Below are 15,352 nucleotides of genomic sequence, written 5' to 3'. Positions count from 1 at the left end.
TGTGAGCAATCTGATGGTGACTGCTGATGTCAGACTGGGGACAATTTGGAAAAGGACACTGGACGGAAAAACAAAAATTGCCCAAGTTATCTCAGGATCCGAAAGATCTTTTTCGAAATATGTGAGTTTAAAAAAATAAAAGGAGGTCTACTATCTTTGAGCACATTCCTGTTAGTTTGGCTGCTGAACGCTGGGACCCCTCAGGGTCAGCAAGGAGATGTAACAGCAAACAGGCAGCCAGGGTGTGAGTCCTGTGGGACCCTGCAATCTGCCTCCTGCCTCGGAATGTTTCACCAGAACAAAAACTGCCAGGAGGCAGTGAATGGGGGCCAGAAAGCTTTAGGAGAGGCATATGCCTCTACTTCCTGGAAGCTGGGGAAAAATAAATATTAGTGGGTGCCTCCCAACAGGAAGATTTTCCTCATTTGTGCACAAGAGCAGAGGTTATCAGTCCCCCTCTGTTTTGTCATTCTTTATTTTAGCAATAAAGAAAAGATTACTACCGATCAGCTGTGCAAAACTTGGGCAGTTTTGCAATCTCCCCAGGCAGAAAGCCATCAAATGAGTTCTAGCACAAGCTGGTAACTGTCAACTGCACCTGTACCTGCTCCTTATATGCACTACCATAGTACTTCCCTATGCTATTTTCTCATCTATTTTTTCACTAAAACTTAGCCAGCCTCAACTTAACTTAACTGCAACACTAGCTGGTTCCCAGAAGAGTGAGAGAAGAGAGAGGTGCAAGGAAAAGGCTAATAGAGGGTGAGAGCAGAACCTGCCTTCAGAGGCTCAATCACGTAGCACTCGGAGGTTCTTGTAGTTGCTCTTTTAGAAGCAATGGCTTGCAGACAAGACTTCAGTTTCAGCTGGCAAAATAACTGTTGGCTCAGTGCTGACATCACCAACAGCTCCACAGTAGTACTAGTAATAACACAAATCTTAGATCTGGTAACTTTGCTGGGCTGGATTTAAAAGACAAGAAGTATGAGACAAGCAGAGGCTTAGACCTTTTCCCTTTACAATAACCTTTCATGTATTTGAAGATTGTTATCATATCCCTCTTCAGCCTCCTTTTCTTCAAGCTGAACAAACCTGGTCCTCTCAGTTTTTCATCACAGATTGTGCTCTAGAGACTTCTGATCATTTTCACTGCATTCAAGTTGACCATAGTTCTAAAAAATAACCTTAGTCTAAGGAAATGTTGCAACGGATCTATCAGCGTGCTTCACCAATACAGCAAAAGCCTTAAGCAACCTCTAATTTTACTGCCAAACAAGTTCTGTAGCAATCAAATCTACCCAGAGAAACAAATCTTCCTGGGTTTTATAACAGCAGCTCCCTGATACTGTTCTGTTATGGCACCAAATCAAAGGTTTCTGGCAAAGGGCTTGGAGTGGAAGAGGAAGAGATACAAGGATCTATGCTTTAAATGTACTGCAAGTGAAAATATTTAAAATGTCTTTGAACCCACGAAGATGTGAAGTTAGGAAGATCTAACTATGAATCTTTCACCATAAGAGTCTGGAGAGGTATTAAAAAAAGAAAATAAAAGGAAATAAGGTGGCCAGGTCAGTCTATCCATGCTGAGGTAGGAACTAATACACCCTGCCACCATAAAGGGACTTCACATGTTTCCAGTAGACAGTTTTTCACCATGAAATTTATTGTATCCACTCAGATAAAAAAAAAAAAACAGATCAGCCTACTCACACATGGAGAAAAGTTGCAGACAAATCTCACATTACTGAAGAAAATGTGTAGCTATTGATATTTTATGGCTTAATCTGTATTGCAGAATACATTGAGTTCAAAAAACAGGAATATAAATTTTTTTAAGTTACATATACATAAAACTCCTCACATCCTGATAGTCAGAAACACCAACTATCTACTTCTTCTACAATCCAAAATTCAAAATCAAAACAACAGGAGAAATCTAATTCTGGTAGTTACTGAAAAAAAAATCCTTGTTTGGCGTTCTTCCAAGATGCCTCTGAAAAAAGGGAATTTGTAATTACTTAAACTTGCCTTGTAACATCCCATAATCCAGACACAATCATTAAAGTTGTAACTTTCAAACCTTTCAGTTTGGTAGGAAACAACCAATATCGTCTTCTCAGAAACCTCAAAGTATTTAATTCCAGGAGAGATCTATATTTTGCAACACCACCAGCTTTGAGGGCATGGCGAGGTTGAACAGCAGGTCGTAAGTGAATTTTATTTACTGAACAATTTGGCTTGTTCCTAAAATTTTAAGCAAATAAAAACATGCATTTGAACAAAAACTTACATTTTGTTCATTCTAGCAAAACCTGCCTATGTCAATACTTCTATTTTCTATAAATAGCCAGCTGAACTGAACAACAAGGAAAGAGCATCCATTTTTTTAGGATTGTTAGAAGGAAAAATACTTTATGGCTGTAGGAAATACAGCAGAGATGATACAGCCATCACTTTAATAAGGCTTTTGATATTGTCTCACACGACATTCACATGATCAAACATGTTACAGGTTTTATATGATATGTGCAAAACATGTTGGAAAAATGTATTCAGAGAGTAATTTTCAAAGCTTCTTTATGACACTGTAAGAGTGCATTAAATAGCTTTGTGTGAGACAGAAGTATATTGGTCTTATTCTGTGGTTTTATTACTCTCTTGGCTGATAAGGCGGCGAAGACACCTTTCAGACAAAGTTTGAAAAACAAAACAAAACAAAACAAAGTTTGTTTGAAAAACAAAGCTGCAAAGTGTTGGAAGCACCACGCAGTAGAAACAAAATTCAAAATGACCTTCAAAAACCACAGGACAGGTAGTGTGTAATTCAGTAATGGTTAAGTTCAAAGTGCTGTACTCAGGGATAATTCATTGTACAAATTCTTAGTGAGGAAAGACTGAACAGAAATTTTGAAAAATAAAACCTGGGACTATCGGAAACCACAAATTGAACTTGAAGCAGTCCATTGCCATGACAGGAAGAACACCATAGCTGTTGCAAGTTCTTCCTCAACAGTGTGGATAATACTAAGTAACCAGCATTTTTCTTAAAACTGCCTTCTGACACAGGCTTCTAGATAGACCTGCAACAGCTGAGATCATTTAAAAGGGAAAAAGAAACATAAGCCCCCTTATATCTTTTAAAAATAATCCATTAAAACATAAGGAGTCCTTTCAGGGTTAGCAGGAGAGAAACTACATCTGCCAGCTTGTGCATGAACCATTTTTCTCCCTTTTCAGCTCACCAGCTTATTTCTGAGAAGCCAATGCATTGTACTGAGAATTTCAGAGCACAGGACCCACACTGTGCAAATGCCAACCTCTTCCATGAATATAACTCTCACGTTCATGCAATAACAGTATAAACAAATGTAGTGCATGCACCTGCAGAGGTAGCTGGTGTTAAGTACATGTCTGAAGTTGCTTAAGACCAGCTGTTTAAAAATAATGTAAGAATATCTCATTTAATTGGACAAGCAATAGGCAGAGGCAAACAGCGTTACTCGTGGAGATACTTTTTTCTTAGTCAATCAAACATAAATTTGTCTAAAAATATGCAAGCAAAAAGAAATCCAAGGGTTTTTGTACGTCAAGTACAATATATGAAAAATAATGCTTTTCCATTATTCGCTTAGTCTCTTGACGCTGGAAGCAACTGCTTCAAGGATGATTGTTTTACTTGTCATATCTGAAGTCTAAATTTCCACAGAGATCAGGATGACAAGGGAAAAGAAGATTTTCAAATGAAATTTGTGCAGCTGAATATATTGCTTTCAGAAGTGTTCACGTAAGACAAAAGTGAGAAAATGTTATTTAAATTAATTAAATATTTGTACCTTATTTGAAGAGCAATGAAGGGAATCAAATTTAAGACAGTCTTCTCTCTTTCCTATTCCATTTATTGTAAGCTACTGAAATGCATATTTTATTCTCTCCACTTAGAACAATTTCTTTAGTTTTGAAAAATAATCACATCTGTAAACAACTTACCACTGATCTGAATGATTAAACATATTTCTGATGTTGGAAGATATCCTCAATCTATCATCTACTTCAATTCAAATGACTATGGGTCAGAGGGAAAGCAAGACAACAACTTAAATATTCTCCAGTGTCAAAAAAGCTATTATTGAAGTGACTTCAGTTCTGCTTACTGTGAAAAATACAGCACGACAAGAGAAACCAAGGAATAACAGAGGATATAGCCATTCAGCATGTTATCACTTGCCACAAAATCCAGAGCCTGCATCCAAGCAGAATCATCAATATCATCCAGTAGCTCCTCTGCCAATACCCCTTATTCATCACTTGTGGCTGGATTCTCCTGTTAACAGCAAATGCAGGAAGCTGGCCTGAGTCTCTTGGGCATGGTTTGGCCGTTTATTAAAGGGGGCTCTAAAAAAGTCCTCAAGGTTCTTTGGAGGAGCAGATGAAATAATGGTGCTCTTAAAAACGTAAACCAGGATTTTTTACTCAGTGCACATTATGCAGGACTAAATGACTTAGTGAAAAGGACAGCAAGATATGCCTGTGGTCTAAGCACTTCATGGCCGAGCAATAACAGATGGGTTTCACCTCTGCCACCAGTGCTGGTTCTGCTGGTTTCAGTAACTTCTCCATCTTACCTCCCTCTCTGCTCTGCCAGCCAAGCTGTTCGAGCAGCCATGCGATGAACCTGATCAAAGAGCTGATCCATCTGTAAAACAACCCAGCAAAATAAATGGTCATTTGCAGATGGATCCCTTCCCAGCACTATTAGGCGTTCAAGTGCCCAGAAAGACCTGACAGCACAGTGGAAGAAGCAGTGCAGCGACATGAATGGGAAGCCAGGAGCAGTTGATTAAGTTGGCAGTGGCGCTAAAGAAATGCACACAACAACAGTTAAAACACCAGATGGATAGAAAAGCCTGCACAGTCACACAAATACACGTACTGTGACCCTGATCCCACAGCCTCACAAGGTCCAGCCACACCAGGTCCAGCCATGAAGTCAACGTAGGAAGTCCCTGTCCCTCCTGTGACTGCCTGTCCCTCAAGGGGGCTGATCAAGCTGTTTCTGAGTTGAACTGAAGACCGGTTCAACAACAGCAACTGGAGTAAAAATGATGTTAGAAAGAAAAGGAATCTAAAAAGGGTTGTTGGACCTCAAGGAAAATTCAGTCCAAGAATTATTTCCCATAGAACTTTATGTCAAAACAGCTGAAGTAGTTGCAATTCACATTTTCTACTGTGTGGTGCAAATCTGTGTGCCACTGTGGACTTGTTTTAAGTGAAAGGTTCCCAAATATGATCTGGCTTAGGTTCTTTTGTATTGTTTTGCATCCACATAAAACTGGAAACTAAGGAGCAGGGCCAAGCAAAATAAGGTGGCTATGAGGTACTGTTTCATCATGCCCAGGGAAAGAAAAACAAGCCCTGGTACATACATCTCCAACACCCAGTCATGAAAACAAGCATTTTTCTTTCTCAATTCTGTTTATTTAAACAGGCTTGGGAAGCTGTCCATTTCATAAAATAGAGAGGATAACAGGAAACCAGTTCAGACTCCAGAGCACTTATCCTTGGTTACCCCTGGAATACTGTACATGGTTTAAAGCAGATGGCATGCACTGTTTGATTAACAACTCACCACTCTGCAGGACCAGCCCAGATGAGAACAATAGTTCTGATTAACACCAGAAACAGATCACATGAGCGTGGGACAAAGAAAGCAAAACTACATGAACTCCACACTTGTGTTTGTAAAAAAGCACAAAAGGAAGTTATGTTCACAACTTTTTCTGAAAGTCAGTGGGATTTAGACATCTGGCTTCCCCACCCTGCAAAATCACCCTTTTGTGTAATCTAAATTACAACATGAAGTGACACCCAAGCTGGCCGAAATACACTTCAAACATGAGTTCTGAATGATGTTGCAGCGGTCCAATAGCCCAGATATCACACTACCATTGTATACTTGCAGAACTGAAAACTCATTTAGTCCCTGTGAGACAATTCTGAGATCCCATGGATTGCATATGACAATCAAACAGTTATTTAACATAATAAGAAAACTGAATTTTGAAAAGAAATTAATCCACAAGAAGCTTCGGCTGAATATGAAGTATTACCAACCACTTGAATTCTGTCCTGAAGTACTAGAAAATGCATTACAGGACACTCTTTTGTCAGAAATAATTAACTGTTCCTTCTTATCTCTAATTTCTATGAACTAAAAGACAGCTTCTTTAATATATTGCAGCTTTTCAATACTTAAAGGGGGCTTATAAAAAAGATGAAGAGCAACTCTTTGCTTGGGCAGATAATGACAGGGCAAAGGGGGATGGTTTTAAACTAAAAGAGGGGAGATTCAGATTGGGTGTTAAGAGGAAATTCTTCTCTCAGAGTGTGGTGAGGCACTGGCACAGGCTGCCCAGAGAAGCTGTGGATGCCCCATCCCTGGAGATGTTCAAGGCCAGGCTGGATGAGGTCCCGGGCAACCTGGTCTGGTGGGAGGTGTCCCTGCCCATGGCAGGGGGTTGGAACTGGGTGGTCTTTAAGGTCCCTTCATACCCAAGCCATTCTATGATTCTACAATAATACCTACCAGATGCCATTCTCATTCTATTAAACAAAACAGTATTTTTTTAATACTGTCCTTTACTAGACACACAGTGCATATGCATTATACAGAATGCCACATAAAGAAACAAACACACATTCCAAAAAAAGTATATATATAACACCTTACTGACCGGGATGTAAAAATAGTATTTTAAAGCGTTTAAGCATGTGCCTAAGTACTGTTCTGATGCTTCACTGAAATCAACTACAAGACACTTATATTCAAAATTAATAACTCTTAGATTAAGTTATCTTGATAGATGTTACCAAGACTGGCATAACAATTGTGGGACTTGATTGAAAGCAGTAGCACAAGCACTATATGAAAGTTCCCTTCCAGAAATAAAAATATTGATTAAAACTATTTGAAATTAAGCACACATACTGCACAAGAAACTTCATCAAGCTGATTATATTTGTCAGCATTTAGGTTGTCTGAAATACATTTTCTATCTAGGGATCCATCCTGCATATGCATATCGAGTAGGTTTGATTTATATGACTAATTATTTCACAAAGGATTCCCTGAATCCTTTTCCTCCTAGCATCTGATACAATTATTTTGGATAATGTCTTTTTTTGGTTAAGAACAGTAATTCCTTCTGATCTTCTTAGCTGCAGAAGACCTCTTTATTTAAAATTTTTGTTATATATTGAAGAAAAAGGCTGTAGCCAGCAGATGACTAAAAAGCATCCTGTAAAACTCTGTGTACAAGGACGCGAACTCCCCCTAAGGTCAGTGATCATACTAACCAACCATACTGCATCAGCCTGTGGGGGACGTATGTGCAGTCCAAGCAACTCAACTTTGGTACGTATTTCTGGTTGAAGTAACCATAGAAAGTGCAAATGCCTTAGCTCTAAACAACCAAAACCATCATCCTGGTGTTATCAACATTACAAAACAGCAGTATGAGCTGATAGGCAAGCAGAAGACCTAATAAGCTCATGTTTAATTTTAGTTCTGCTACATGATTCACTGTGTAACCATTAGCAATGAGTCTGTCTGTGCCTCAGTTTCCCTAGACAAAAAAAACAGTTTTTTGCACAGCTTTTCACAGTGCATCACATCTGCTCTGCTTCCAAGCCCCTGTTAATAAAACTTCTGTGCAAGATGGAAAGAAGCCAGCTTCACATTAAGAGCAGGGGGCAAGTAAGGAGCATTTGCCAGCTACTGAAAAAAATCCAAAACTTCTTTAGCCAAGGAAAGCACGACCTAGTACTCTGCTCAAAAGCAATTCTCTCTCTGTCTATATAAAAAGTATTAACTTTTGAACGTCATTCCTGATCAATCCTCACATTTTAGAGTAACATAGCATTCATGGTCTGATTTTTTTGGCTGGTCCTCTGGGGACCCAGGAGTTGGACTCGATGATCCTTGTGGGTCCCTTCCAGCTTGGGATATTCTGTGGTTCTATGATTCTATAATGCCATCTCCATCTCGGCACTGACGGCAGTGGGGGGAAAGGGCAGCCAGTGGCACTGGAGACTGCTATATGGGATGGGGTCCTTGAAAAACAAGGAGCACGCACAGTCGCTGGCTTGGAGATGCATATCCTGCAGGCTTTTCCATCTGCTACTGCCACATGGCAAACACAGCCAGCAAGCGAGTAACACCTGAATGGACAACCTGCACAGAGCCAAGGAGTAGGAGAAACCTGGCAGTGCTGGGTGAAACTGGGATGTAGCCGTGAGAAGGCAACAAAAGTGGGTGTCAGCAGGTGAGCTTGCTGGGCTCTGCACAGCCGCATGCCCCGCACTGCCAGCCTTGCAATGGGGCAGGTACTCTCCCGGCTTGTTCTGGATTAATCTTATCCTCCATTTCTCAGAATCTCTTTGACAAACATTAAAGACAAAATGCTGAGAAAGAGAGAGAGCAGAACCTGAAGACAGTCATTGATTTCCTCAGTGCCTGGGTGAGCAGCTGCACAGACAGATACTCTTCCCCACTGTGATGGCTCTTCAGAGCAAAATTCCTGATCAGATGCCCACAAAGTTGCTGCAGGGCTACAGCTGCATGCAGAAGGACAACATGAGAGTCTTGAGACACAGGATCCAAGGTCTAAGAGCCCACCTCCGTAACAAATGCAATTCAGAAGCTGTGTCTGACAAGCCAGGCTTAAAATCAGTCGTGACTGGGAGTCTAACAGCCTGCCTGCCTGTGCACAATGCAGCCAACCTTTCTCATCAGCCCAGCCACAGCAGAGTCTTGCCAGTCCTTTACCCACACTTTATTCAGATCAAGCTCTCTATCAACACCATCTGCAAGGGCCCTCAAGCCTTGTAGTCTACTGTCTCTGCTCCAGATTATAACCAGACTTTCCTAATGGTAATCTACCCATGAAAGCCTTCTGTCTCCACTCCTTTGGCATCTGTCAGCCCTTAATAAAGAAGACCTCATGATTTCCCATCAAAAGCAGATAATTTGAGAGGGCTGGCTGGACTCTAGCTTTTATCTGGCCATCCTGTTGCAGGATGCCTGTGCTGCATTTCCAAATATTCTTGGGGCTTCTTTCATTGCTGTTCCCATACATAAGAAGTAGCAAGATGCATTCCCAGCCCTTCAGTTAACAGAAATGATTTGGCTCTGCCAAGAGCTGATATTTGCAGCACAGGGTTTGGAAAGCAGCACTTTAAAGTGCAGGGTCCTCTTACCTCCCATCATGCTGGCATTCAAGGTGTTCAAAAACCAGGCTCTGCTCCAGAAGTGAGGGACCCACATGCAGAGCACCAGCAACTTGTATTCACAGTCAAAATGCAATGAGCTCTGTCCACTGGAGAAAAAGAAAGGTTGGAGGGAGACCAGGAAGAAGGTGGTCAAGCCGTGCAGACTGTCCCTGCTTGGGCTCCACCAGTTCATCCCTACCCCTTTTCAAGAACAATATTGCCTGCTGCCTGGGACACTGAGCAGATAGCTACCCTCAGTGACAGCAAACATCCAGTCTGTGCTCTGGCATTACAGACACACAGAAACATCCTATAAAAGGATGGGGTGTCCCATATGAGCAGCTTAGTGTCATTAGATCTCTCTGACACCAAATATATTAATCCAACTGCACTTAATCAGATTAAGAAAAACAAAAGAAAACACACAAGTGGTTTGGGGTTTGGGATAATTTCTTGTCACACAACTAAATTGTATTTAGCAGTAGACAAGCCACAAGACAAGCTCTGTTCGTTTCCCATCAGCACATGGACCAGACTCTTCAGGTGTCTCCAGACTTACTGGGAGCAACAAATTAATCTGGAAACTGGAAAGGTCAGCCATACCAAAGTGATGCCAGCAGCATGCCTTGTTCTTCTGCTTGAAAAGTGACTCCTTCAGTGCTTTGTTTTGTTGTGCCTTTTTTTTTTTTTTTTTTGACTTGACAGCACCAAGATCCCTGAAAATGATGGACAAGGGAGCAGAAGAAGGAAGAAAAGGCCCTAACACAGCTATATGCTCTTCCTTTCAAGAACTAGGCCTACTACGATTTGGGACAGATGTCCGGGAAGACTATTCTTAGTCACTGCATGCCAACCTACAGCCATCTTGTTTCATGCTGTTTTGTCGGGGGCTGGACTCTTTGTATTAGTCACAGCCACGCTCCCACAAAAGCTGCAGCATAACCCCACTGGAATTCTGTCTGATGATCTTGCCAGGACGTGGCTTCTCCTCCATAACCCACTGCTGCCTCACCTGCCAGCCACACTGCTCCCAGAGCCACCGCCATGCCCACCTGAGAGGTGTCTCCATGCACCCAGCATTGCTGGCGGGTGGAACAACTGCTGTGCTACGCCCACCTCGTGCTTCTTATTGATATGAACATACTGCAGTTCAGTGCATGCAGGCTTGTTTTGTTCAGACTTCAGGATGCTCCAGCTTCACTACTCTCCATGTGTTTTTCACATGGCTTACAGTGGGTCTGCTTTTCTTTTTTTTTTTTTACTGACAGTCACAGCTGAAAGGTCTTATTTGGAATTGTAAAGTCGAAGTTTTTTTCTGTTAATTTTTAAACTTCCCTTTACTCCCCCCTGCGCTCCCCTCATATCAATAAACATCTGCCTTCCTTCCTGAAGGCCACCCATGCTAGTGTATTCCAGCAAGATCCTGTTACAGGTCACAGCACACAGCCCAAGCTGTGCACTTGCTTTACCTCCACCCAAAGGGATTTAAAGAAATTTAACCTCCAGACAATCTGGAAAATCTAAGTTGATCATTTACTGCTATTAACCCCACAAAAGATTACACTGAGTTGATATGCACAGGTACTTGCAGCATTTGCAAGCACAGACCTCATCACTTACCTGTGCCACCTGAACAGGATGTTTCCAGCAGTTTGAAGTCAGCATGCACTTCTTGAACTGTTGTTTTGTCCCCTTCCCCACATTATCCCTCTCCCCTTGCACACGTTCCACTTCTTCGTCTTCCTCCCAAGACAGAACAACAGGCTTAATTCCTCTCACATCAACATCACAGCCTCAGGAACTGCCCGCTGTACTCAGAATCACAGAATCACAGAGTGGTTTTGGTTGGAAGGGCCCTTAAAGACCACCCAGTTCCAACCCCCCTGCCAAGGGCAGGGACACCTCCCACCAGAGCAGGCTGCCCAAAGCCCCATCCAGCCTGGCCTTGAGCACCTCCAGGGATGGGGCATCCACAGCTTCTCTGGGCAGCCTGTGCCAGGGCCTCACCACCCTCTGAGGGAAGAAATTCTTCCTTATATCTAATTTAAACCTACCCTCTTTTAGTTTCAAGCCTTATCCTATCACTACACCCCCTGACAAGGAGTCCCTCCCCAGCTTTCCTGGAGGCCCCCTTTAGGCACTGGCAGGCCGCTGTCAGGTCTCCCCGAAGCCTTCTCTTCTCCAGGCTGAACAACCCCGACTCCCTCAGCCTGTCTTCACAGGAGAGGTGCTCCAGCCCTCTGATCAGCCTCGTGGCCCTCCTCTGGGCTCGTTCTAATACTTTCCTGTCCTTGTTGTGCTGGGGACCCCAGAGCTCCAAAACACCCACATGCTGCAAAGACAGATCTGCAGGCACTTTCTGCTTTAATTAAACTGATTTCAAAATTAATGGGGAAAAAAATAATTAAAAAAATATAATAATAATAAAAAACACCACACAACCAAAAAACCTACAGACAGGAATCCAGCCCAAGACACCTGGTACTGCAGAAGGCCTAGTTCAATGGCATCGATCAGCAATGGGTTGAGGACGGCTGACACACCATCAAAGGATCATCACCTTTATTAGTAAAAATCTAGAGCAGATGAAGGAAGATACTGGCAGTCAGGCACACTGCTAGACACTGCACACAAACACTATCAAGACAGAGAAGATACTGAGACTAGTGGAAGTCAAAAAGAAGTTGTAATATGTCAGTACCTTATTGCTCACTGACACAGCCAGGCACTACAGTGTGGAAGTCCAGGAAAAAGAAAAGAAAGAAAAAAAAGTAAAAATTAAAAAAAAAAAAAAGACCTATTTGGACCTCAGGACCTCAGGATTCAATTTGTCAGCCGCTGCTTTGGACCAGCACTCCTCACATTTTTTCTGCTGTTCCTCTCTCTGACTCCTCCAGTTCACCTGTAGTGAGTGGATACTTCTACCTTCAGTTCCACAGGGAGCTTGCTCTACTTGTCTGAGATTATTTTGGCACACTGGTCGTTGCTGTTTCAGTTCACCTCCCCACCCAATCCAAGTCCACAAGCTCAGCAGCAGATCGCCCCATGTGTTTTGTCTCTTGCAGTCAAGAACTATGCAGAAAGAGGGTGAACAAGGACTAGGCTGATAGGCATGAAGGCAAGAAAGGTTTTACCCTCCAAAAGCAATTGAACTGCCTAATCTGATCACAACAGAGAGCATTTCAGATAATGGCACAGCCCCTCCACTGCTTTCCTGGACACCTTCGATGAAGGAAGGAACAGACTTCTGCCGGCACAACAGCTGGGATGAAAGGGATGAGTGAGGTGCAGACAAGAAAGTGGCCACATCTTCTTTGTCTGCTTCCCTGTGCCCTGACACCTTTTTCTTCCTGACTCTACCAAAGTGCAGAGGCTCTGTTTCCGTCGTTAGCAATTCCACTGAAGTGCCTCCTATGTCAAACAGCCCTGCTTCTCTTTCCTTTTGAGCTGTGAGACTTACAGCCCTTGCTCCACTTCCTGCTGGACAGCTTTTCTCTTCCTCACTGACATGTCCTCTTCCTGCTGTTAGGTTCTTGCTGCTCCGCTCTTTGGATTTTATTGACCAGTGCTAGAGCTTGCACTATAATGCAGTAGCTCCTCAGTGACTGCAAGATCATAATGTTTCAGAGCACAGTTAGAGGTAGAAAAGAGCTCTTTAACAGAGCCGTTCCTTGTAATTTGTGAAGAAAGGAAAAACAGGATGAATTAAGATAAAAGGTGGCGAGAGGAAAGCTGCAGTAACAGCCTCGTCTGTTCAGCCAGTACCAACCAGTCTCATCTGGTAACTGGAACGAGCTATGCAGTGCATTGTACTGCTTTACCCTCCTGTCAACGCGATCAAGCAAACTTAGCCACCTGGCCAGGCAAAGCTGTTGTGTTTTCAAACTATCTGCTCCCACAAATGCTTGACATTCTTGCTAAACTTGTATCCTCTTACAGTTATTGGAGAGCTGTTGTTAATGTCTGTAGTATTTGGGAAAGGCTTATGTGCATCAGCTGCACATAACACTGCAACCTTGCATGTGCAATGAACTTGAAAAATGTTTGAATCCCCTTCTTAAATCCCTTCAAAACCAGGATTTCCAATTCCTAACATAACAGCGATTCCACCTGTTTCTAATCTCTTTGTTCTGGGTACTTCTTCCTGTCCCAGAGACACAAAAGGGAGGTTAGTGATTCTTTCCAGAAGGTGGAAGTGAATTTGTCAGTGCTACAGATGGCTCTATTGCTTTCCTCTGAAACACCCCAGAGAAGGGGTAAGAGCCTCAGCGCTGCCTGCACTCATCAGCCCTACTTCCCACTTGGACAGAAAAAGCTGAAGAAATACATCAGTGCTAGAGAGGGTTATTATTGATAAGGTTCGACTACTTAGCTGTTGGCCATACTTACTGGTTATTTTAAATGGTCAGAAATACAAATAATTCATTTATTTCTTATCCCCCACCTTGACTGACAGTTCAGATGAATACCATGCTTCTTTGCCACTTACTGGCCAGGATTAATCACTGATGGCTGTCATGCTGCAGTGTTAGGGAGCAGCATCCCTAAAGCAGCATCCCTAAAAGACAGGACTCGCCTGCCAGGGCACGCTGCCACAGTGTGCTGTGCTTCCATACAGCTTTTTCTCAGCAAGGAGAGAGCAGTGGCATCCAGCCTGCTGGGCCAGCCCTCGGTCCCCAGGTTCAGCTGACATAAGGACTTCTCGCCTTTTACAGTTGTGGTCCCTTGAAGCCATCACAGGGCAATACCTATCAAGCTCTTATAAAGGGCCTTTTAGGAAAGGAGTCCATGATCTTTAACCTCTGTTGCTTGCGCTTACTTCTACTGAACAGTTACCCAGGGGCAATCTCCCACCCCACTTCTATGACATTATGGAAGCCAACTGGTCTTGTGGAGTGCCAGAAATAAGCTTTGAATTTATGGCTCTTAAATAAAAGAAGTGGTAAGATCCAAATCCTCCCCCTGATGTTTTCAAAATATATCTCACCTACAGTCATTTTCTCTGTGAGTCAAACTCAGAGGAGTGTTTTAGGTGAAGTAATTTCCAGCTCCCAGGAACATTACATCACCTTTGTCTGTCTACAAAAGTTTGGGCTCTGATCAAAGCTAATGCTCTCGTTAAAAGGTTCCTGCCCTCATCTCTCCGTACCCAAGCTGAGGTTCCCATTCCTTTGTGCCTGCTTATCTGTACATGCTCTGCACACAGTTCAGTCAAAATAATCCTGTTGAACCCACATCCCCTTTTCCACCCACGGAAATGGTATTAAAAGGATTCGCACTAACGTAGGCAGTTCTCACAGAACCACAACTTGAGTACAATTCCCAAGAAAGGCAATCTGAGTATATCTCACATCTTATGGCAACCAAAGGAGGGTGTCCCAGCTCCTTCTCACAGCATTCTGTCATGTGTTCTTCCTTCTCCCCTTGGGCTGCCCTCAGTGAACCAATTCATCTTACAATACAGGCAGAAAACTAAACTAAAAAAGAAATCATAAAAGCAGACTTCTTTTCTGTTGCTTTTGCAAGCTGAATCAGCATAGAGTCAGCTAAGTACCAGGGCCCATATGAGGGAGGAAGCGGCACCGTGCAGCCAGGAGCAGGAGAGAGAAAATCATCACAGATGCTTTTGGCAGCAGTGTGCCAGCAGACCCCCACCCTGAGGCATCCCATTCCAAAAACACTAGGCAGCCTAAAAAACACAGGGCCTTTTGGCCTTTCCTCCCAAGCAGAATTGGAAGCCCAGGGATGGACACATGGTAGTAAAACAAGACAGAAAACTGACTCTTTTACAAAGTTTCTTGCCATTTTTTTCATCTTAATCCATTCAACCATTCCTAGAGCTATTCATATTTTAGCAGGCAGTTCCCTGATTCCAAGCACTTCATAGTTACTGTCACCACAGTAGACACCGTCCTCGAGCTGAACCATCCTAAGCCATTGAATGGACCCACAGTTTTGGGGAAGGGACAACAGCCTGAAGCTTCTCCAGAACTTCAGGTCAGGCACTGTTTCCTAGATAATGCCTGACTCTGGGTGATACTCAGTTTCTGTGATGAATCTGTCTGCTGGTGAGTTTTCATCCTGA

At 42.9% G+C, this 15,352-nt stretch overlaps 1 long non-coding RNA gene across 1 annotated transcript in view; it reads right to left on the bottom strand.

The window, feature by feature from the left end:
* Window positions 1–4,104: 4,104 nt before the first annotated feature.
* Window positions 4,105–15,352, bottom strand: part of LOC310900359 — a 71,084-nt gene continuing 59,836 nt past the window's right edge. The window contains exons 6-7 of the long non-coding RNA XR_014585086.1: window positions 4,623–4,693; window positions 4,105–4,321 (exon numbers count right to left, since the gene is read on the bottom strand). This is a non-coding gene — a long non-coding RNA (uncharacterized lncRNA). The remainder of the gene's footprint in view (window positions 4,322–4,622; window positions 4,694–15,352) is intronic.

Source organism: Anser anser (genome assembly GCF_964211835.1).
Source record: "Anser anser genome assembly, chromosome: 1".
Classification (NCBI taxonomy): domain Eukaryota; kingdom Metazoa; phylum Chordata; class Aves; order Anseriformes; family Anatidae; genus Anser; species Anser anser.
This window is presented reverse-complemented; position numbering and strand designations above follow the sequence as displayed.